At 35.2% G+C, this 24,999-nt stretch overlaps 1 non-coding gene across 1 annotated transcript; it reads right to left on the bottom strand.

Annotated features, from left to right (window-relative positions):
- Nucleotides 1–232: 232 nt before the first annotated feature.
- Nucleotides 233–338, bottom strand: LOC124516745 (U6 spliceosomal RNA). The gene has a single exon (XR_006963151.1). It is a non-coding gene; the product is annotated as a U6 spliceosomal RNA (small nuclear RNA).
- Between the last annotated feature and the right edge of the window lie 24,661 nt (nucleotides 339–24,999).

Genomic DNA, 24,999 nt, shown 5'->3' on the forward strand with positions numbered 1-24,999 from the left:
CCATCCACATTGTTACAAATGGCAAGATTTCATCCTTTTTAATGGCTGGGTAATAGTTCATTGTATATACCACATCTTTATCCATTCATCAGTCAGTGGACGTTTGGGCTCTTTCCATAATTTGCCTATTGTTGATGCTGCTGGTATAAATATCGGGGTGCATGTATCTCTTTGAATCAGTATTTTTGCTCCTATAGGTAAATACCTAGTAGTGCAATTGGACGATTGTAGGATAGTTTTATTTTATTTTATTTTTTTTGCATGTCATTCTTGTGCAGGGGTCATGCTAATCTTCATTGTATCATTCCAATTTTAGTATATGTGCTGTCAAAGTAAACTCTAGGTTTATTATTTTTTCAAAGAGTACACAGGATCTCCCTGTATTTTTTTTATCTTTTTTATTTCAGAAAGGAAGAGACAGCACGAGCAGGGAAAAGGGGCAGAGAGAGAGAAGTTGGGGGGAGGGAGAGAGGGAGAAGGAGAGGGAGAGGGAGAGAGAGAGAGAGAGAGAGAGAATGAATCTCAAGCAGGATCCATGCTCAGCATGGAGCCCAAAGTGTGGCTTGATCCCATGGCCCTGGGATTGTGACCTGAGCCAAAATTAAGAAGCAGATGCTCAAATGAGTGAGCCATGCAGATCCTCCTCTTATATTAATTTTAGCCATTCTGACTGGTGTAAGGTGATACCTCATTGTAGTTTTGATTTGTATTTCCCTGTCGATTAGTGATGTTGAACAATTTTTCATGTGTTTGTTGGCTATCTGTATGTTTTCTTTGGAAAAATGTCTGTTCATGTCTTCTTCCCAGTTTTTAAAACTGGATTATTTGTTTTTTTTTGGGTGTTGAGTTTTTAGAGTTCCTTATATATTTTGGATACTAACTCTTTATTAGGTAGGTCATTTGCAAATATCTTTTTCCATTCTGTAGGTTGACTTTTAGATTTGTTGATTATTTCCTTCACTGTGCAAAAGCTTTTCATTTTGATGTAGTCCCAATAGTTTAGTTTTGCTTTTCGTTTCCCTTGCTTCAGGAGTTATATCTACTAAGAAGTTGCCACCGCCAATGTTAAAGATGTTACTGCCTTTGTTTTCCTCTAGGATTTTGATTTTTTCCTGTCTTTCATTTAGGTCTTTAATCCATTTTGAATTTATTTTTGTGTGTCATGTAAGAAAGTGGTCCAGTTTAATTATTTTGCATGTTGTACTCTAGCACAATTTTAAAATTGTTTATGACAATCAAACTTTCTAATAAATACAGATTCTTCATTATGTGGACTTCATCTGCAAGTGAGACCTGCCATGCAATTTTAGTGCCTGATTTTTGCCTATGTCCAAAATTGCATTATATCAAGTGAGATCTAAAGTCATTTGACTTTTAGAGTGTTAGGAAAAATGTCTGACTTAAAAAAAATGTTTTTTTTTAGAGAGAATGCAAGTGGGGAAGAAATGCAGAGGGGAAGAGGGAATCTTAAACAGGCTCCAAGCTCAGTGAAGAGCCTGATGCAGGACTCAATCCCATGACCCTGGGATCATGACCTGAGCTGAAATCAGGAGTAGGATTTCCAACCACCTGAGCCACCTAGGTGTCCAAAAATGTCTGATGCTTAAGATGAAATGTTCTAGTACCAAAAACAACAAAAGTTATCCCATTTCTGTACTTGTGCTCATGTTGAATTCTTTTAGCCATAATTAAGAAAAAAATATTTTGGTGGTAAGAAATCAAGTCACATTGCATTTTAGTATAAGACTAAGTTGTTTAGCAAACTGTGGCTTTAAACTGGCAAACAAATGACATGGAGTATTGGACAAATGTGCTGCCTTTATTATGGAATAATACTGAGAAGGAATAGTGGTGGAAGTTAATATATAAATAGTGTTTTATAAAGAGAAGGTCAGTTTTCATATCAACCTCATTTAAACATTTCACAGTACTTCAAATAAAGAAAAGTTTTGGGAGAATCAGTTCATCATGGCATTCAAAACTCAAAAGAACTAACAATGTAATATGTATGTATGTGTGTGTTTACCATATTTACATCTTGAGATGTTGCTCAAAGATTCTGTCTTTATATATAGTGACTTTAATCAATTATTAGTAAATGTTTAAGTAAATACATGGTAAATTATTCTTAATGATTATTTTTAATGTTAATTTTTTTGGTATCATTATTAAGTAGAGTAGCCTATTAAAATCAACTTTAGTGGTTCAGCTTCACTGGTAAAGAAAACATGATAACAATAATGTTGAATGAAGTCCCAGCATGCCCCAAATAAAGACATCAGTTTAGTAACATCTATGTATAGTGAAATCTATCAGTGACAACTTGGCTTCAGTAAAAGTTCAATGTATAAAATCAAATTTTTTCAGTTTGATTTTAATATTAATTTTAAAATTTTGTTTTGATTAGCAGTTTATATTTTAATTTAAGACTCATGATGTATTTAAGACTCATGATGAAATGATTTGTCAAGAATAGGATTTAATAAATATTATTTCCTTTGAAGAGTTCATTAATATTATGGATGTTTGATAAACTCTGTCCTGAAAGACACGAGATGACCTTTTAATAGAACTGAAATAGGTAGATTAGACATATATAAATGATAAGATACTGTCTTTTAGGGTAAAGATGTCAGACTGCTTAAATTTAAATCTTAGCTCATTGCCCAAATAGTTTTATAGCCTTGTTTAAAATAATAAATTTAATTAAATCAATTAAATTAACTCCTGTAAACTTTATTTTCTTTGTCCATAAAATGTGAATAGCTCATGGAGCTGTTCAAAAGATTGAATGACAACATGTGTGTAGAATACCCACAACAGCATCTGGCATATAGAAAGTTTGGTATAAATGATAATTATCATTTTATTGGTAATAATCATTTTAATTTATACCTGAGTTATGATTTTTTTCTTCCATGCTTTTATTACTGTTTTGATCACGTTTTCTTCACCCCAGTACTGAGGGAAGGATTCCTGCCATAGGGTTATGGGGAAGGCCAAACAAATGACACCAGACTCTGGACAGATGAGATAAACAGCAGTTTATTATCACATATATTCACAGCTTGATGGAGAAGGATACCACACAACATGTGCCACAGAGGGGAGATCTTAGGAACAGAGGAAGAAGCAGGAGGCTAAGGGAGCAGGTTTAGTAGTGACAAGAGGGTAAGATAACTCCGGGGTCCTTTGGGAGGATATGATTGTCTTGTTCCAATGATTCTGCACAGTGGCAGTTAGCTGAAGCCCAGGATACAAGGATAATCAGGCACGGTGCCTGGTTTCCACGATGGATTTGTTTGGCTAGTGTACTTTATCTCTGGGAGCAGAGTGGAGAAGGGAACATGGTTAGGCCATTTGAGTCCTTGGCATCAGATGTCAAGGAAGCACATAATATTTATTTCAGATCTTAAACCACAATGACATTGGTTTAATGCCAGAGGTGCATATTAAGAGGCTATTAGTATCAATAAATCCACATTACAGCAAACATTAAATGATATGGAGAGTAAGAGCCTTCTAGATATAGATCTTCCAATTTTAGTTTGTTTTTTGGCTTCTTTTTTAGTTTTTTTTTTTGGGGGGGTGGGCCCTCAATTCTTATCAAAAGATTTACTATACTGAATCAGTTTCTAGAGACTCAGGTGAAAATTTTGGTTTAAAGTAAAATTCAAATTTATGAACAATATTGTGTCTTTTAAAAATACATGTTACTCTTTAAATTTTGTGTTTCTAAACTTCAGACTGAAGTAGCCATTCTTTATTTTATAGTTTAAGTGTTTCTGGGTGTGATTACAAGGAAACACATTATACCAATGTTCTATAATCTAAATGAATACCAACTTGCTAAAGTAATTTAAGAGGGGAGTTTTAGCTCTTTAAGTACTATTTGGTTATCTCTTTTATGTACTTGCATTACAATTGTCCTCACATAATATATATGGTGTGGCAAAATAGAGACTTAAAAAATACTCTTCTTTGATAATTATTGCTTCTCTTAATTCAATATAGCCCCAGGTTATTGACTTAGAATGGGTTTAATATATAGAATGCCAATTTTAAGCTCTTTTCGTAAATGCTTAAAGATTTCATTACTAGATATTGAATCTTAAATTTCTAATTTCTAAATTACTTCCTCTTTTGGGTTTAAAAAGGTGAACTAAATCTATTAATTATTGGAATACAATTTTGGTAAATTTTGATGAAACCCTATAAGATACCTAACTTAGCCCCATTTATTAGATTCTTTATAACTGACAGTGACAATTAACATACTTAACATAATTTAAAATTTATAATATATGAACTAATATATAATAATTTGAACTAATAAAAGTGATGTGAGTTTAAAAAGTCTACAGGGATAAAACCCAAGTATGTAATTAGTAAGCATGAACACTGACTGGTAATTTATCATATTTTTCCTGTTATTAAGTTCTTTGCTTGGACTTGAAAATAAAATGTTACAAAAAGAAAAAGAAATAGGAGTAGTAATAAAATTCTTGATCTGTCTGTGGAGCAGAAACTGCTTGCTGCCTGCTCAATATTCATTCTCTCTCTCTCTCTCTCTCTCTTCCTTCCTTCCTTCCTTCCTTCCTTCCTTCCTTCCTTCCTTCCTAGAGAGAGAGTGCATGAGTGTGAGCAAGGGAGGGCCAGAGGGAGAGAGAGAGAGATAATCTTAAGCAGGCTCCATGCCCAGTGTAGATCCCAACTCAGGCTCTATCCCAGGACTGTGAGACCATGACCTGAGCCCAAATCAAGAGTTGGATCCTGAACCATCTAAGCCACTCAGGTGCCCCTCTCTTTTTTCTTTATTAATGGAATTCTGGTTGTGTGTTTAACAAAAGTTCACATCTTCCCACATTCCTTTGTAGGTGGAGATGGCTAAGGATCTGTCAGAGATTACCAAAATTTTCTCAGTCATGGAGCTTTTTGTGTTTTAGTAATTTTTTCATGGTGCCCTTAAGCCTAAAGAAATACCTAACAGTTCTGTTAAGTGGTTCCATCCAAAAAACTTATAAATATCTATGTTCTAATAAGGTAGTAGCCATTTGAAAAAAATAATATAAATAAATTAAAAGAAAAACTGTTTTTATTATGTTCTTGAAGAACCAAAATTATAATAATTGGAGGTATGTGCCTTGAATCCTGTGCAACTTTTCAAATCTTGGAATCATATCAGGACCTGTTGCCCTCATTTTCTGTTCAACGTTGATTTTTATATGGTATTTGCTTTTTTTTTTTTAACAATAGCATTGTAAAACTTCCAGTGTTTCAAACATATGTCATTTCAATATACCAAGATCAAATGTTGAAACTGAATTTGCTCAAGTTAGTATTTCACTTAGTCTGAAAGATGTTGAATATTTCTGTGATTTCCTCAAAAACTTAAAATATCCTGTCATGTTCCCATTGGCACACAATTTGGGAACTATGTGTATAAGGAAAAATTCTTGGAAGGGACTTAAGGGAATATTTGGAAATAGACCAAACTTTGCTGGCCTTTTGTCTTTTAAAGCCCTCCATCCTTCTGCTGCTTCCTGCTAGGAATCATCTTAAAATCCCAAGAATGAAAGTCATACCCTAAGTATAACACAACAGTAAGTTAGAGGGAAACTTGGTCCTGGATAGCTCTTCTGTCAGTCCAATGGGTCCTGGATTGATCACAAATGGACTTTTTGATACACAGGAACCACACTGTGGTAAGGTTTCTACTGAAAGCGTTTGACTGCAATCCTAACTGACTTTATTTAAATTTTTAGCTATGCCCTCCATCAATGTATCAGCCTGTGTTTAGTAGCTGAGTTTAGAAAAGTTTGTTTATGCATATTTAATGGATAATCTGACTAACCCTATTTATAACAATATTTCCAAACCTTTTCTATGTAAGACATGAAATTGCAGACATGGGGCTATAAATGAAAATGCCAGTATCCATCCATTCAATACGGGCAATCCTGATTGTTTTCAGTTTCTTTTATGTCTTCTTTCCATGCTTTCTTGCTGTCACCAATATGAAAAGTCCAAGGATAAATGTTCTCAGTTTTATTTTAAAATGTATCCTTGAGTTTGACTTCAAAATTAATTGAAAAAGAACACTTAACTCACTTGCCAGACAACAGAGAATCCTTCTGGGATTGTGGGTGGTAAAAGAACAAGAGTCAACTATTTTATTTATTTTTATTTTATTATTTATTTATTGATTAATTTATTTAAAAGAGAGAGAGAGCATGAGCCGGGGAGAGGGGCAGAGAGAGAGGAAGAGCAAGCGAGAATCCTAAGCATGCTCCATGCTCAGCACTGAGCCTGACGTGGCACTCAATCTGACCACACAGGATCATGACCTGCGCCAAAATCAAGAGTGGGACACTCAACCTACTGAATCGCCCAGGCACCCCAAGAGTCAAGTATTTTAAATACAAATCTCTATTTCACAGTTTATGAAAGTATTTAAACTTTAAAGATGAGTATAAAAGTTGTTAAATGCTTCCCTTTCCAATCCTAGATTTCAAAGATCATTTTCTTATCTGTAACTCCTACCTCTCTACTCCCTCTCCCTCAGTCCAGACAAATCAATGCATTTTATTTCATGTATAAAGAACAGGGAAAGAACTTTATTGCACAAGTTCAGAAAGTTTTTGATGTGTATGACTTAATTATTGTCTATCATTTAGATGTCCTTTTCCTTGTCATTGAATTTAAATGGAGAGCAGAGCAATAATCTTCACAAATTAAGGAAGTACATTAATATTTGTACTCCGCACCAAGTTATAGAAAGTGCATTCACATATATTCTTTTGCTTAATATTTCGGTTATTTCAGCATAAGAATGAGAATATGGAAGGCAAGTGGTGTGATGCAAGGCTTGGGAGTCTAACCAACTGGGTTTGCATTCCAGTCATGTCATTTAGGAGTTACGTGATTTTGCTCAATACCTTAGTGGAGTTATTATTATTTCTGTGTTAAAGATAAAGAGACCAAGTCTCAGGAGGACTTACGTTTGTAATTGTTTATTCTTTTTATTTTTTTTTTATTAAAAAAAATTTTTTTTTCAACGTTTATTTATTTTTGGGACAGAGAGAGACAGAGCATGAACGGGGGAGGGGCAGAGAGAGAGAGGGAGACACAGAATCTGAAACAGGCTCCAGGCTCTGAGCCATCAGCCCAGAGCCTGACGCGGGGCTCGAACTCCCGGACCGCGAGATCGTGACCTGGCTGAAGTCGGACGCTTAACCGACTGCGCCACCCAGGCGCCCCTGTTTATTCTTTTTAAAAAATTTTTTTAATGTTTTATTTATTTTTGAGACAGAGAGAGAGAGAGAGAGAGAGAGAGAGAGAGAGAGAGAGAGAGAACATGAGTGGAGGAGGGGCAGAAAGAGAGGGAGACACACAGAATCCAAAACAGGCTCCAGTCTCTGAGCTGTCAGCACAGAGCCTGATGCGGGGCTCAAACTCGGGAACAGTGAGATCCTGACTTAGGCTGAAGTGGGAAGCTCAACCAACAGAGCCACCCAGGCAACCCAATTGTTTTATTCTTCAATAGAAGGGCTAAATTAGGAAAACAACTTCAACTGGCTGCTCAGACTCAAATACTTCATTGAAAATCATCTTTTGTAGAACTAGTTTTCTGTTTTTGTGAGACTTCCATATAAATTTTGGGATTTTATTGTTACCATTTAGAAATTGAAACCATTTGTATCCACTTTACCAAACAATTGGAAATGATAACAGAGATTACTTATGTCAACATGACTAAATATTTGTTTCAAAAAATTGTTGCCCAGGAAGAGATTGCTAACCTAGGCAAATAACAAATGTATCAAACAAAACAAAACAAAACAAAACAAAACAAAACAAAAACCAGTTCACTTATGAAGGTGTGCTTCATTTTCATATGAAGAAAGAACACAAAGTGTTCTTCATGTGTCAACCAATCCTAAACTCTTGCATCATGTGCTCTACCCAGTCCAAAATTTGTTTCCTGTCTTGAAAAAACAACCTTAAACCACTTGATCTTAGATTCCCAAAATTCTATATAAATAGTATTCTCTATTGTTTTCTTCTTTTAGGGGACACTACTGTGAGTTTATTGATGGTAGTGTTCTCCCTTATTATATATTAGGTCTAAAAATTTTGTTTTCTGATGGTCTTTTGAGGAGTTGTCAGTCAACCTCACTGATAATTGTTAAGTGCTATATAGTGAAGAATTAACATTATCCACAGAGAGATCTTATCTTTGTTCAGGAGAGATAATTTCTAAGACCTTGGATTGACCTGCCATTAGAGTGTTGTTGATTTGTTCACCATGGGCCATACTAAATAGTCTAACAATGAATTATGGTGTGGGCTTTGGGCCACACAGCTCAACCTCAATAGGGGCTGACAGCTAAAGGTCAGTCATATAGGTGGTCAATCATGTCTATATGCCTGAGTCCCAGTAAAGACGCTGGATACCATATCTTGAGTTAACTTCCATGGTTAGAAATACTCCATGAATATTGTCGCACATCATTGCCTGGAGAAGTTAGCACTGTCCACAACTTTGCTGGGAGATGAAAACTAGAGGTTAAAGATGTGGACTGTGCCTCTTGTGCCTCTTCCCTTGGCTGATTTCTGTCTGTATCCTTCTCCTGTGAGAAACCATAACCATGCATATGGTGACTTTCAGTGAATTCTGTGACTCCTACTGGTAAATTATGGAACTTGAGAATAGTCTTGGGGACTTGGAGTTGGTGTTAGAGTAATGGTAGTGTTGGGGATTGCTGAACTTTGTAAGCAGGTAGTCAGTGAGAGCGTAGCACACTCTATTTTGAAGAAGACACTCAGGGATAATTCTAATACTTACCAATTTTTCCTTCTCTTTCATGGTAAGAGAGAGAATAGAGAAATATTGAAGAGCAAGAGCATCCAGTTATAGCATTAATCTGTTAGGATATAAGTGAATACATTCTGTTCAAGCAAGAGTATAGGGTAATTATAAATAATAAAAATATCATTACATTACATTTGCACTTTTCTTATTCTGCAGAATTTTTATAAGGAATCTTTACTTCACTAAAGAGGAAATTGGGGCTCAAAGAGATGAAGTATCTTTTCCCAGACCCATGAGAATAATAAAGCCCTTACATCTAGGTTTCCTGATTAAAAATTCAGGTTGTTTCTTTTAAAATATATTTTATCATAGCCTCCATAGAAAGCTACAGGTGCACATAAACTTTTGTTAAATAAGATTCTCTGATACACATTGTTCTGTAACCTTAGCAATATGTCACTGTGGCATGAAAATTTTTGATACATTTTTATATGTTTTCTTTTCATGTTTTCTTGGTTTTCCTTATCCTATTCAAGCAGGTAATCAACTTTGTGATTTTTCCATCTTCGGAATTTCCCGGCTAGGTAGAAGTACTGGCTGGGTAGAATGGAAATTGTATACGAGACATTTCTCCCGTTTCCTGTCTTTTGTTTCCAAAAGATTAAGCCCACTGAAGACAATAGAGTCCAGTGAAAGAGAAAGAGCCTTTAAAGGATATAGAGAGGTATTTCCATAGACTAGAGAAATTTTCTTTGTTTGCTGAGGATGAGTGGAAGGTCTTTGGATTTCTGGCACTGCAAAAATCTATTCCCTGTGCTCTGGCTATGACATTCTGATGTGGAAGTCCTCGGAGGGAATGGCCATTAGGTGCATCAGGAAAACTGATTTCAGTCCGGGTTATCCTAACTTCATTTAAGACCTGATGTCTAATGTATGCTTACAAAAGTGATAGAGTAAACAATAGATCTGAAAGATACATGTGGGGAGGAATAATAAAGGCCTAAGTGATAATCATTATGAACAAATGATGACTAAAGTACTCCCCCTCCTTACCCCAATATCCTAGTATTGACTAGGACCACAAGATCTTAGTTCAACCCTAAGGCAGAATCTCAAGAATGATTGATGTCTGAATTTCATTCCAGCTTGGCAAGATGTAGGGTTGAAATTTAAATAAATTTATACAAAAAAAGTAATGAATCATTTGTAAATTGCTTATATACCTAAGTTTGTGAACTCATTTCATATCTGCTTCTCATTCCTTTTCTTTTTACAATTTGTTGCAATTCATGAATGTACATTGACACATAATCATCCAAAGTCTATGTCTACATTATGATTCGGTTTTGGTGTTATGCATTCTGTGGGTTTGGACAGATGTATAAAGACATGTATTCATCATTAAGATTTCCTACAGAGGATAGACTACACTTAAAAGAATTGCAAGTGTGGCTTTTAATGAATTACTGGTAACTTAAAGACCTAAAAATCCAGTTATCTGTGGCAGTGACTTTAATCACTCTATGGACGAATTTTACTAGGAATACAAACTTTTCTAGTTCCACTAAGAACCTTCTTATATTACTTTTATTTATTTATTTATTTATTTATTTATTTATTTATATTTATTATGATTTGTAATATTTAAATCCAAGTCAGTTAACATATAGTGTAATAATGATTTCGGGAATAGAATTTAGTGATTCATCACTTACATATAAGACCCAGTACTCATCCTGACCAATGTAATGCCCCTTGCTCATTTAGCCCATCCTTCCACCCAACCTCCCTCCAGCAACCCTCAGTTTGTTCTCTGTATTTAAGAGCCTATTATGGTTTGTCTCCCTCTCTGTTTTTATATTATTTTTGCTTCCCTTCCCCTATGTTCATCTGTTTTGTTTCTTAAATTGTGAGTGAAGTCATATATTTGTCTTTCCCTGATATCTATATATAGATCGATCTATCTATCTATCTATATATATATCTATATATAGATATATATAGATCTATAGATATCTCTATCTATCTATCTATCTATCTATCTATATATATCTCACATCTTCTTTATCCATTTGTCAGTCGTAGATGGACATTTGGGCTCTTTCCATACTTTGGCTGTTTTTGATAGTGCTGCTATAAACATTGGGGAGCATGTGCCCCTTTGAAACAGCACACCTGCATCCTTTGGATAGGTATCTAGTAGTGCAATTGCTGAATTCTAGGGTAGTTCTATTTTTAATTTTTTTAGTAACCTCCATACTGTTTTTCAGAGTGACTGCACCAGTTAGCATTCCCACCAGCAGTGCAAAAGGAGAACATTCTTATATTAAATGGGAATCCTAGGAAAATGATTGATAATGAGGAGGAAAACCTTAAGAATATATTATTTCTGTGTTTTCTCATCAGAAATCTGGTAAGAGATATAATTTTATTTGCAAATAGCTTTTAAAAAACTTTTCATAAAATTACAAGAAATAAATGAAATAGAGTTTATTCATAAAATAAGTTTTTTGATAAAAATGATTTTTCATTTTAATCCAAATAGGATAGAATGAGGACAATAAATGATAATATTAACATAAAATGTGTATTAAAATTTCCCTTTCATTTGTAAATAAATAAGATTATTTCATTTCTGCTTAGTTTCTGTTTGTAGGATCTATCCATCTTTCAGTTATCTATCTGGCTGGTTATTGAAATAAGAACTATTGTTTATTGAGTGTTTATTATATGCCAGACCCCTTTTTTTTCAGGCCCTTTTTTATGTATTTACAAATAGTAGATGAGTTAATAATCACAATATCTCCATGAGATAGGGTTTATCACCATCCCAACTTTAAGATGAAAGAAATGGAGGCATAAAGAGGTTTACTTTTTTGATGATGTTCCTAGTTAGTAAGTATTGGAGTATTAGAACCAGACAGCCATACTCCCAAGATCTTTCAGTAGTGTTTATTTTGCTTGGTCTTTGCAATACAAAGATGAAACTCTATTGTCTCTATTCTAAAGAAATTTACAATGTGTTTCAATAAAAGGTAATTGTTTTAAAGAGATGAACTGGTTGGATAGATGTATAGCATGAAAGTCTCCCTAGAGTAGTTGGAGACTCACAGAAAATGTAGAATTTGAGTTGAATCTTCTAGAATGAGTAAGAATTTTTCAGTTGCTAAAGCCAGGGTTGGTGTTCAGGTTGAAAGAAATAGTGGGTGAAGTTCTAAAAGCTTATGACAGTTTTGTGTACTGAGAAAGAAAAATAGTCAATATTAAAGTTTAGAAGCAGAGTATTTCCCTTAGAAAAAAATACATTCTGTAGTTTTGATGATTCTCTCTCTCTCTTTCTCTCTCTCTTTCTCTCTGTCTCCTCTCTCTCTCAAGTTTACACACACACACACACACACACACACATAAAAGTTGCCTGAGAAAAGACATCTTCTAGTCTTCTAAATTACTGAGAAATGACACTTCTATATTTTCCACTGTTGACAGCTTGACTCTATTTTTTTCTGCTCAACAAAATAATGTGGTCTTTATTGGACAGCCCTAAAGGTTTAGAGTACACACTGTCCAGTAGAGCAACTACAGTTGTCTACTATTTTCACTTATTTCCATCCTTAACAACACAATTACAAATAAATGGTGACTGCCCCAGCTGTTGCTGAGACTGATGTGAGGAAAAATCTGGTAGCGACCTGGTATGCTTAAGCATTTAAAACTGCGACTTATCTAAGGTAAGGAATATCCAATTTCAGTTGATTTAGCTAATGAGTGATAACATTTTCAGTGGCAGAATAAGGTAGCTTTTAGCATGGGGTAAAGCTAATCTGTATTGTCAATAGGTCATCCTTCCAAGCCTGTCTTCTTTCTAATTTTAAGAACATGAAAAACTAATAAGAAAACTGGTATATACAGATTCATATGTAGAAATCTCAGTTGCATAGCCTTTGTAATGAGAATAATCCTAGAACTGTCATATGTATACATTGTATCTCTGACTACATCCACATAATTCAGATATTTGTGAGCAGTTAAAATTTACCATTTGTGTTCTAGTACAAAATAAAAATACTATGAAAAAAATTCCATAAGAATGGGAGATGGGAGGCGACAGAATGTTTCTCATAGTCTTACTATCCAGAGAAAGAAGTTTTGTTAACATGTGGTATTTCTTTTCAGTTCTTTATGAGTGAGGTATGAATATTGCCATATTTATTTTAATCTATTATAAGTGGGCATAGATTTTTAGGATTATAATACTAATAACGGTAATTATAGTATCTTATTACACAGCTCTTTATATAATTCTGATTCGAGTGGGTTGATAATCATCCTCAAATTTATAGAATTTTTTAGCTCCTCTTGGGTAAATATCAAGTGATCAAATACTCACATTTGATATGTAACAAATGATGTATCATTTTTGACACCTAGGAAATATATACCTGCTAACATTTGGGGGCTGTGTGATAGTTTTGGAAAGCTAAGGTAGCTTGATCATCAGCTGTGTTTCCCTGCCACTTCAAAAGTTGACTCTGCGTGTCAGACTCTTTGGAAGTCCACAGTCGTCTTTGGTACTTGTGTGAATTCCCTCAGGACGTTCATTCTTCAGTAGCCTCTTACTCTGAGCTTCTGGTTCTGTTGATTTGGCTCAGGTTATAGGTTGTCTCACCTCCCTTAACAGGGTGCTCTGGTTGGTTCAGACCTGGAATTCATCCCTGTTTGGTGACATGCACCAGGTAAATGAACAAACAAATAAACAAAACTCTCACTCAAGCCATGTGCCTGCTTCATTTTACAAGGGAGGTGTGTGACTGCATGAGTTAGGGAGGTATAATATTCTCACGGTGTAGCCAATTTTAAAAATGAATATTTCCATCTTAAAAGCTCTTTAGCTACTCAACAAATGGGGATGCTTTACTGACCATTTCACATCAAATAGCATTTCTGCCTCACTAGTTTGCTAACTCCTTTCTCCTTTGCCAAAACTTGTTCCATTTTTTTCTGTGAATTTTTTTGCATATTCCAAGTAACCCCAACTTATTCTCATTTTTTTTTTGCAGAGAAATAAATTTGTGTCCTTTACAACCTCTAATATCAAATCATTGCATATTCAGACTCATTCAAGAGCTCTGCGGAATGGTGACTTTCATTTATTAATTCTAAGACAGCAATATCATAAATATCATTATTTTTTACATTACACTAGTTTTCAAAACAAAACAATTCTCACTTTTTTTATAAAGTAATGGCAACACCAAATATCTAGATCTAGCAATTAGAAAACCTGTAAATGCAGCCTTTCTTCTTTTTCCTTTTCCTTTTCTACCTCTTTTACTTTGTTTTATTTTCTTCATTTTAGCTTTTCTTATGGAAATGACTTTATAAAGATATTTATAAACTTATATTTATTTATTTTAAGTACTTTTAAAATATTCTGAAATTCAAAGTTTTGAAGTAACATACAGAAAAAAATGTGTGGTTTAAAAAAATGTAACTTTTTGGTCCATAACTGTGACTAGTTTAGTGTATCATATGATACTGAACATTATATTTGCTGTAATATTTATTTTATAGTTATTTCAGTGTTCCTGTGCATAAGATGGTTTAATGTGTGCTAAGATCAGAATATAGAAATCCCAGATCCAAAGGCAAATTTGGAAATTAGGAGCAGAAATACAAAATAACTTTGGCTGCTATAAAAATAACTAAGATTGGGATAAGATGGATGGTCATTAGGCCCCGGAATTTCCTCATAATTCTGTTATTTTGTTATATAGGAAATATTCTTTTTTCACCAATGGCTTGCAACATATGAATTTTTAGTTTCCTCATTAAAAAATTTTTTATTGTTTGTTTATTTTTGAGAGAGAGACAGAGAGTGAGCAGGGGAGGGACAGAGAGAGAGGGAGACAGAATCTGAAGCAGGCTTCAGGCTCTGAGCTGCTTGCACAGAGCCTGACATGGGGCTCGAACTCACGAACCACAAGATCACAACCTGAGCCAAAGTTGGATGCTCAAATGACTGAGCCACCCAGGCACCCCAGGTTCCTCATTTCAAAAAAAAAACCAACAGTCTACTTATGACTAATCTTGGAGTTCTAAAAATGTGCGACACAATCGAGAATTTAGAGAAGTGGCTCAGTATGGCTGGAATGTAGAATTTGATTAAGAATATGACAGGAATCAAGAGTGAAGATAAGGGCAAGGAACAGATGAGAGAATCCAGGTTATGAGGTTGAGGGGGCTTATAAAATTGATTAAAAAATGTGTAATCTATTCTATAGACAATGAGGAGCCATAGAAAAATTTAAGTTGAAAGTTGACTTGGTCATTCTTCTGGTTTGTTTTTCGGGGATGAGAGAGCAGTGCCATTGGCCTGGACCTATACCAAACCAATGGCCTATCATTTTACTGCCTGGACCTTTGAAAATGACCATTACTGAAATGCCATTAATAGTTAGAACTATGAATAACTTCCTTTACTACTTTACCTACATGCTTTTTTTCCCCCTTTGGCAGTTTCATTAAAATCTGGTTGTGTATTTGTGAACATCTTTCATTATGTTCCCCAGAAGAAAAGCAGATTGAGAATGACTAATGTAGAGAATGTGGAGGGAGGCCAGTAGGAATACCAGTTGGAGATGATCTCTGTCATCATCTTGAAAGGTGATGTGAGCTGAACTGAGGAACGGATTTGTGGGCGGAGAAGAGGGGATGCAGATGAAAATGTCAAGGGGTATAACGAATAGAAAATGTTCAACAATAGCATGTGGAAAATTAAGGGGAGAAGAGGAGTTATATAATCGCAACCTTTAAAAAAATTTTTTTTAATGTTTTTATTTATTTTTGAGACAGAGAGAGACAGAGCATGAGCAGGGGAGGGGCAGAGAGACAGGGAGACACAGAATCTGAAGCAGGCTCCAGGCTCTGAGCTGTCAGCACAGTGCCTGACGCAGGGCTCAAACTTAAGGACTGTGAGATCATGACCTGAGCCGAAGTCGGACGCTTAACCAACTGAGCCACCCAGGCGCGCCAGTCGCAACCTTTTGTGTGTGTGTGTGTGCGGCTGATTGTACAGTGATATTCAGAGAAATTCAAATGGAGGATTAAATTTTGGTAAAAAATTGGTGTCAATGAGGTGGGAAGAAGTTCCTTTTGAATATATTGAGCATAAATGTTTTGGTTTTTGATGGCTTGTGTTTTCAGAATCCTTTACTACTTGCTTTAAATTTATGTTGAGCTTTCAGTAAAGGAGGAAATTTCATCCTTACAATTTAGCAAAAGCAGAATGGTGTCTGTGGTAATGCAAAGAATAATGGCATCAATATAAGGTGGCCTCCTCACCTCTGCTCCTCAGTGACAGCTGGGAAGACTTTGGCCCATGCCTTCCATTCATTCTTCGTTTTTATTTCTTACCAGCATTATATTTGTTAAGACATAAGACCTTATATCTAGTTTAAGAAACCAGGTAAGTTAAAAAAATTTCTTTTTAACATTTATTTATTTTTGAGACAGAGAGAGACAGAGCATGAACAGGGGAGGGTCAGAGAGAGGGAGACACAGAATCTGAAGCAGGCCCCAGGCTCTGAGCTCTTGGCACAGAGCCTGACGCAGGACTCGAACTCACAAACCGTGAGATCATGACCTGTGCCAAAGTCGGTCGCTCAACCGACTGAGCCACCCAGGCGCCCCAGAAACCAGATAAATTTAACAATGATAAAATTACAAACCTTAATTGTCAGTAATTACGACATTTTAAAAATTCTTTTTTATTGTGGAAATTCTCAAATATACATAAAATTAAAATAAGTACTTTATAAACCTCATGTGCCCATTATCCAGCTTAAGCAATTATCACAGCCAATCTCATTTTATTTAATTCCCACCCACTCTCTCCTCCTATCTCCTGGAGCACTAAAAGCAAAGGAGCTTTATTGAGGCATAAATTACAAACTATAAAATTTGCCCATTTTAGGTGTAAAATTCAATGGACTTTTAGTAAATTTGGAAAGCTGTACAAACATCTCCACATCCAGTTTTGGAACATTTTTTACCATACCGAAGGGATTCCTTGTACTCATTTTCCTTTGCTCTTTTTCCCACTTCCAGACCTCTGCAGCCACTAATCTACTTTCTGTCCCTATAAATCACAGCACTGTTTTATTGGCAGTGGGAATAGTATTTTTTTATAGAGCTGTTTTTTGTGAGGAAGTTTCTCAAACCGTACTCATATAATTTTTGGTAGCCCTATGATATAATTAGTCATTCCCATTTTAGAGATGAGGAGACTAAGGATTAATTAATTGATATACTCAAGATCACATCTTAGAGATGGTGAAGAAGTCACCCAATCAACCTGCCAAAAACCCATCACTGCCTTATTGCTTATACCATAGTGTTTACAAATGTTTTCCTATATTCAATTATCTATTATTTTCTATATTTATATGATCAGATTTTGGGTGATGTTCACTTAGTAGCCTTTGTTAAAAATCTGTTGCTGCCCTTCCTGTTTACTCTTACACTGTATTCCTGAAGATGTTTTGATAAACTATTTCAATAACTAGATTTTAAAAGTTTTTAAAAGTTTTAAAGGAATAATAACTTTTAAAGGTACATGTAACTAAAATTTTAAACCTTTTGGAGTGCCACACAATGAAGAAAAACAGTAATTTTCCTGTAGTTATTAGTCTGACTCAGAAGATTCTACAAGATTCTTCCCTCTCTAGTTATAAAATAATGAAGTTTAGGAGGAGTGACGTGCAATGTCGTTAAATTTTACTGTTTTGTATTTGTTTCCTCATCATTTCCTGTAGTTTGATAACAGATGATTTAAGGGAGTCAATCTAGTTTTTGCTCCCCACTAAAGAATTGTGGGAAAGAGTTTTATGGGCAAGTCATGTAATATTGTGTTTCCCCAGCCCTTATGAGATCATCAGAACCATTTGGGGAGCAAACAAACAAACAAACAAAGAAACAAACAAATTTTGTCCAGGCCCCTCATTGACGTTGTTTCTTTCTTTTAAAGCATTCCAAGTAATTCTAATATGCAGTCAGAATTAATTCATAACCTGCAAATCCAATGTAACATTTACTTGTGGACTTCTGTACTCTCTCTGCCAGAGTCTCCTTTCCAACATTGTATTTACTACACCATGTCCATAGTTCCGTGTAGACTTTTTTTCTTGTGAGAGTACATATTTTTCCTCATTACAGTCTCCCTTTTGCAGGACATTTACAGAGATACTTTTCATTTTTGCTGACTGTCAGATAACTGATTTCTCAGTTGTTTCCAACTAGAGTCCAAACTACTTAAAATGTCCTAGCTAGATCCTTCCTGACTCTGCAACAAAGCATTTCATTGCTACCTTAACTTACAAAATATTCTCCTGGAGCCTATTTGACAAGTGTTACAGGTTTCACAGCAATCTGAAGAAACATGTTTCCACTGATTCAACACCGTTGCTTGCAGATTTTCCACAGCTCACAACCAATGACGGCACATTTTCAGTATGTAGAAAACAATTAGCCATTCTACTAGTAATATCAAAACATACAGGTAAGGAAAGTATTTTTCTATAAAAAATTATTAAAAAGCAATTTTTTTCCAGAGACACATACAAAACCAAATTTACTTGTGTGTGTGTGTAATGAAAGCATGGAACTCTCATTTTAAGTATACAAAAATCTCTAAATGTCTACTTAAGTTTCATATTATGATCAGTAGAGCAGAGGTGAATGTGAAAAGAAAGAAGAGAGTATATGAGAAAAAGAATAGGAAAGAAAAAAGAAAGAAATGGGAGGACAAAAGGACTATTTACCAAGACATTAAAGGAGAGGAAGACACTAGTATCAAATGAAATGGAGTCTAGAGTCACCTCATTTCATCAGATGGTGCATGCACAGTGTTCCCCACCTAGGGCCCCTGGAGGGAGGGGGGACTGGAAATAAATCTCTGGTTAACTCATTAATCCACTGCATCTTGATACAGGTTTGCATGTTCCAAGGAAGGGACATAAGAACAAACAAACAAACAAACAAAAACAAACTTGTGCAAAGTTACCTCTGGGTATGCAGAAGTCCAGCAGAAGACACTAGAGAAAAGAGAAAATGAAGACCAAAGTATATGCTGGCTGGGGGTCATGGGGTGGGATGGGGAGAAGAGCTTCAAGAAGAAGGAAAAAGAGGGAAAAAAAAGAGATAGGCAAGATAATGTTGTTTTGTCTTTGCAATGCTCTCCTTCCACCTGGAATGGCCTTAGACTCCTCATTCAACTTGTGAACACTCCTTTGTTAAGTGTAAACTTACACAACATCTCTGATGGGAAGCCGTTTGTGAGTCGCTAGGCAGAATTGATCACTCCTACACACACATATACATATACCTACACATATATGTACTACATTAATTTGCCATGTCCCCCAAATATTTGTCATATTCTCCTACATATTTGAACAAAAGCTTTAAAATGCTTGTTTTTTATTTTGAACAATTCAAAATTGTTCAAAATATTTGAACAGATAGTTCACAGTTACTAATTTTTTTGTTTTATTTTTTTAATTTATTTTGAGAGAGAGAGCACAAGTGAAGGAGAGGCAGAGAGAGAATCCCAAGCAGGCTGCACACTGTCAGTGCAGAGCCCTATGCAGGGCTCAATCTTAAGACTGTGAGATCATGACCTGAGCCAAAATCAAGAGTCAGACATTTAACTGAATGAGCCATCCAGGTGCCCAGCCCCTAACATTTCAATCATGGGACTCTATGTTATTAAACATGAATTTTCCAATATTTGCAGACATAATAATTTTCCTTATTTATAGGAACCTTAGATTTTTCTGCCAGATGAGAGATAGAAGGTATCACTTCAGCATTTTATTTGTTTTCAAAATTCTGAAAAAAGCTTTGTCAAAATTTATGAGGAAAACATCAAAAGAAAGTTATTAAATTGCATTAGACAATCATTAAATGAGAAAAATAAATGTTAATGTCAGCAGTTAGCCTCAGTCAAGACAGCCAGCATTATAACTCAATAAATCCAACTTAATGTAATATGAAATATTAGAAACACAAAAGGATAAGCCATATATGTTTTGTTTATTTGGGAAATCTTGCCCCTGATTAGAACTCATTTGACTCAAATTTAAATATCAGGAAATGTAAGCCAACAGAAAGTCCACTTCTTTTCGGCCAGCAAAGTAACACTGAAAACCACAGCTGTAAACCACATTTTTATGTGTTTGTAATTTAATTCTCTTCTACCACCTGCATGTGGCAAACAATTCTCTCACAGTTGCCAACTATAGATTTGTCAGCTGTTGGAAAAAATGGAGGATAAACTTAACTCTTCAGAAACATTTTGACTCACTAGTTATGCTCACGTGTCAATCACATATTCTGGCTGTCATTCTAATGGGTCATCTAGAATTTTGCTACTGCATAAGTGAGCAGATATTGTTGGTTCAGCCAGTCGGTCTGTACTGAGATAATAATTGCTATTCAAAATTATTTACCAAAGCTGTTTTTTTGAATGTTTGTTTATTTTTGAGACAGAGAGAGACAGAGCATGAATGGGGGAGGGTCAGAGAGAGGGAGACACAGAATCAGAAGCAGGCTCCAGGCTCTGAGCTGTCAGCACAGAGCTCAACACGGGGCTTGAACTCACGAGCTGTGAGATCATGATCTGAGCCGAAGTCGGATGCTTAACTGACTGAGCCCCCCAGGCGCCCCTACCAAAGCTGTTGAAGCTAAGGGAAAAGGATGGGCAACCCTGTCTTACATTTCTGTGTATCTGACTATTTGAGAGAAGTATGATAAAGGAAGTGGGTCAGCTGAATCAGTGGTTCAGCTACATGATAAGCATGTATGATTCTACGCACTTGGATTCAAATCCTCTTCTTCCTCTTTCTAGCAATGTGACTTAGAAGCAAGTTTTATTATCTCTTTAGATTACAGTTTCTATATCTATAATATAGGGATGTATTTACCTTAAATATTTCTTGAGTTTTTATTATTTACCAGGCACCAGATAAATGTTAGGGGTGCAATTGTGAGCAAAACAGCTATGGGTATTAAATTTATGGAGTGTATAGCATAGGAACTGAGGTACACATTAAGATAGCCACAAATAGGTCCATTATTTCAAATTGCAAAACTGCTGTGAAGACTAATATTGTGAACTATAAACGATCATAATATGACAATCTAATTTAGATTGAATAGTTAGTGAAAGCTTCTCTAAGAAAATTATGTTTGATTTGAGATTAGAATAATGAATGGAAGATCTTTTGTAAAAGAATAGGAGCAAGGGAGGAAAATATGTATTTCAGAAACAGGAAACAGGATGTGCAAAGGTCCAGAACTTTCAAGGAACTGATGACAGAAGGAGTGAGAATGGTGTGAATTGAGGCTAGCGATAGAGATTATAGAGGGACTTAGTCATTTGAGGAATTTGAAATATCTTAAAGCAATATGAATTTACTGGAGAAGGGTTAAAGCAGAAGAATGGTAATTTCAGATTTGTACTGTGTGTGTGTGTGTGTGTGTGTGTGTGTGTGTGTGTGTTTAGACTGACATCTTTGAGAGGTCACGTCATGTACTGTTTTGAAAATGGACTGGGGAAGGGAGAACAGATTAGATAAAAGGAGAATGTCATAAGTTGGGTGGCTCTAGCCATGATCTTGGGAAATATTATGGCAGATTCTAATATGGTTGAGATGGAAAGAAAGGATGGAATTCACAGACAGTTAAAGGACATATCATTAGACTTGGTGACTGATAGGGTATAGAAGAAGGGGTGGTAAATTAGAGAGAGTTGTCAATGTTGACACTTTTTCAGTCTTGAGGAACTGGATATATGTTTGTACCATTCCATGAACAAGGAGACTTCAAAGAAGACTAGCTCTGAAACAAAGACCTCTGGACATACTGTGTTTGAAGTAACTTTGGTACATCAAGGAGACCTTCAAATACGGAGATCTTAAGCTGTGGTACAGGTAAAAATGATGTTATAAAATGGGGAATTATCTGTGATTGTATGTTTATTGAAGTCATAGATGTAAACTAGATTGCCTGGAGAGAAAGTAGAGCATAGGAAAGATTGTAAGATGAAAAGAGGGCAAAAAACTGAACCCTTAGGGATGAATTGTTTAAAGAAAACATTAGATGCAGGTGTGGGTGACTCAGAATGTGTGACTGAAGATTTAGGAGGAATGTGGCCTCATTGGGAAGTATATATTCTAGTTGGTAAGAAACTGCTAAACTGTTTTTGAGAGTAGCTGTCCATTTGCATTTCCACCAGCAAAATATATGAGTTCCAGTTTCTCCACAATACTGACAGCACTGGGTAGTATCAGTATTTAGCCTTACATTTTTTCCCCCCAATTTTATTAGATGTGTATAGTGGTATCTCATTGTGGTTTTCATTTGCATTTCCTTAATGGCTAACAAAATTGGGACTTTTTCATGTGCTTATTCCCTGTATATTTTCTGTACATTTTCTTTGGTGAAGTATTTGTTCAAATATTTTTCCCATTTAAAAAATTGGGTTATTTATTTTCTTATGGCTGAGTTTTGAGAGTTCTTTACATATTTTGGGTGTAAGTCTTTTTTTGGATATGTGATTTACAAGTATTTTTTTCCCAGCCTACATAGTTTGTTTTTTCCTTTTCTTAATAATACATTTTGCAAAGGAAAAGTTTTCAATTTTGAAAATGTCATATTTATAATTTTTGTCTGTTACAGATAAATGCTTTTGGTGTTTTATTTAAGAACTTTTTTGAAAGGCCATCATTTTTACATTCAATTTCCTTTGTACATTTGTAAAAATCAATTATCTGTGTATGTATGGGTCTATTTCTGAATTCTCTATTCTGTACCACTCATTTTTTTTTTAAATATCTTGAGTTCAATGTCACACATAGCTTTCTATTAGATCTCAAAAGCAGGTTGCATTAGTTTTCCAACTTTGTTTCTATTACCAAAATTATTTTGGTTATTCTAGGTCCTTTCCATTTCCACACGAATTTTATTTTATTTTTATTTATTTAGTTTATTTTTGAGAGAGAGACAGACAGACAGACAGACAGAGTGTGAGCAGGGGAGGGTCAGAGAGAGAGAGGGAGGCACAGAACCTGAAGCAGGCTGCAGGCTCTGAGCTGTCAGCACAGAGCCCGATGCGGGGCTTGAACTCATGAACCGTGAGATCATGACCTGAATTGAAGTAGGCACTTAACTGACTGAGCCACCCAGGCGCCCCTCCACATGAATTTTAGAATCAGCTTGCCAGTTTCCACATAAAAGCCTGCTGGGATTTTGTTTGGGATTGGATTGAATCTCTAGAACAACTTGGGGAGCAATGAGACAGAGCAAGCTTCAATATGGAAAGAAATAAAATTCATGTTGTATCTTGAATGGTTATGCCATAGAATGTTGGTGTTTGGACTAGTGGGCAGAAGAAAATATAGAGTATGCTTAAAAAAACTAATTGTTAAAAAGAGAAGACAGAAAAGGAATGTTTGACTATTAGGAATGAAAATCCTAGTAGGATCAATGAATGATTATTGATTATTTTTTATTAAATGTGGATGTAAGAGACATTGAAAAGATTGAGTGATGTAAATTTGAGAGAATACACACTGTATTCACATAAAAGGAACATTCAAAACTTAATGATTGTCCTGGTAGATTCAAAGCAGAGTAATTATTTTAGCTGGGAGGGGAGAGATTACACCAGAAGAGTTGAATTGAATTTTTGTGCACTGTAATTTCTATCTACAGTAACCACTGTGATGCTATCCATTTCCCTAACTCAAATGTCTATAATTAAGCAACTGAATTCACCCATCCCTACTTATTATAAGTGTCAGTTTTTAAACCTTAAGTAGCTTTCACAGTACTCCTCAACTAAGCAGAATTTAACAAAATAGAATAAAAATGTCTTGGGGATATCTAAGAAGTAATGAATAGATGGCTTTTTTCCTTGCTTTCTCTGTCTTTGTTAATAGATACAAAGAGAGCTATATATTAAATGACTTTCCTCATAGACCTTAAAGTTACTGCTTTCTTACCATATTTATTTCTTTTACTACTTTAGCACTCAATACCATTTCAAATATTTAAACAAGTGCCTTAAGAGGTATGTAATGATACAGAGACTAAGAAATAGGGACTGGTTAAAGGATTAGTGTAGGAAGACGCACATTAGGGCTGGGTATACAAATGAAACCCTTACTTTATTACACGAAAGTGTTTCCAAGCAGGTTTTGTTGACCTATCATCACCTCTACCTTGAGCAATAACAAAATAGGAGTTAACATTCCAAATGTTTGGTTTGTAAAAGATAGGTAGCTAAGGTCAGATCTAACTGAGGAACACTAATTGCTTTTTTTTCCTGCATTTCTCAAGGTCAATGTGTAATAGTTAAAGTCAGGCTTAAGACAAAGTAGAGTCTATACTCTGCAATAACATCCTCTAAATAGGACTCATTTTCTGGAAGGGGAGTTTTTAAAAGTCTGACATCACCATTTAATCAAAGATTTAAAATTTTGTGGAAAATATATAGACTTGTAGGGTAAATAATTTGATCTTACTTCCTAGGGAATGCATCTCATATGTCATCCACTTGACAGATCTGTGATATATCAAGACAGGCTTTGAGCTGTTGGGTGAGTGAGTGTTGAATATGTTGAATAAATGATAGAGTTGGAACTAGGATCTTAATTCCCTTAATTACTAGTTCTCTATTCTATTTACTTGAAAAGTAAAATTTAAGCTCCAACAAATTAAACACAGTAAATAAATTTTCTTATAAAAATCTGGCTTACAAGTGTTACAACAACAACAACAACAAACTCAACCCCCAAACTACTACCCGCCCCCCCCCAGACAACCCTATAGCCAAAAATCTTTAAGCCTTACTATCCTTAAAAGTTTGGAAAAGAAGTTGATGATATTCTACTAAGATTTTAACAATTGACAGGTTTCCTTCCTCTTATTTAGAATTGCCTCTGCATTGACTCACTCTGACTCCAATATTGCATTAGCCTGCTTTACAAATGGGTAATGGAGAGATAAGGGGATTAATACTTTTGGAGACATATTTGGCAATAAAGAATATTAAATCTTTCACTAGGCTACCAACAGCATTTGGACAACACACAGATCAAATCTTGAGGCACTCTGAGTCACAA

Source organism: Lynx rufus, unplaced genomic scaffold (genome assembly GCF_022079265.1).
Source record: "Lynx rufus isolate CCGP_SWC_20201006 ecotype Redwood Valley unplaced genomic scaffold, mLynRuf1.p SCAF_2, whole genome shotgun sequence".
Taxonomy (NCBI): Eukaryota; Metazoa; Chordata; class Mammalia; order Carnivora; family Felidae; genus Lynx; species Lynx rufus.